The sequence below is a fragment of the Callorhinus ursinus genome, unplaced genomic scaffold (assembly GCF_003265705.2).
Source record: "Callorhinus ursinus isolate GAN/ISIS: 27379988/994484 unplaced genomic scaffold, GSC_fseal_2.0 scaffold1, whole genome shotgun sequence".
In the NCBI taxonomy this organism is placed as follows: Eukaryota; Metazoa; Chordata; class Mammalia; order Carnivora; family Otariidae; genus Callorhinus; species Callorhinus ursinus.
Window position 1 is genome coordinate 129,028,817 of NW_027397063.1, and position 268 is coordinate 129,029,084.

The following is a 268-nucleotide window of genomic DNA, read 5'->3' on the forward strand; positions in this document are numbered from 1 at the left end:
AGAAGAAGAAGAAGAAGAAGAAGAAGAAGAAGAAGAAGAAGAAGAAGGAGAAGAAGAAGGAGAAGAAGATCCGAGAAAAGAATAGCACAAACTTGAATATAAATGGCAAATCTCAAAGTAAAAATTTTTAAACTTAAAAACATGATTCTCAAAGGGGCACCTGGGTGGCTCAGTCAGTTAAGCATCTGCCATCAGCCCAAGTCCTGGGATTGAGCCCCATGTCAGGCTTCCTGCTTGGCAGGTAGTTTGTTTCTCCCTCTTCTCCTCC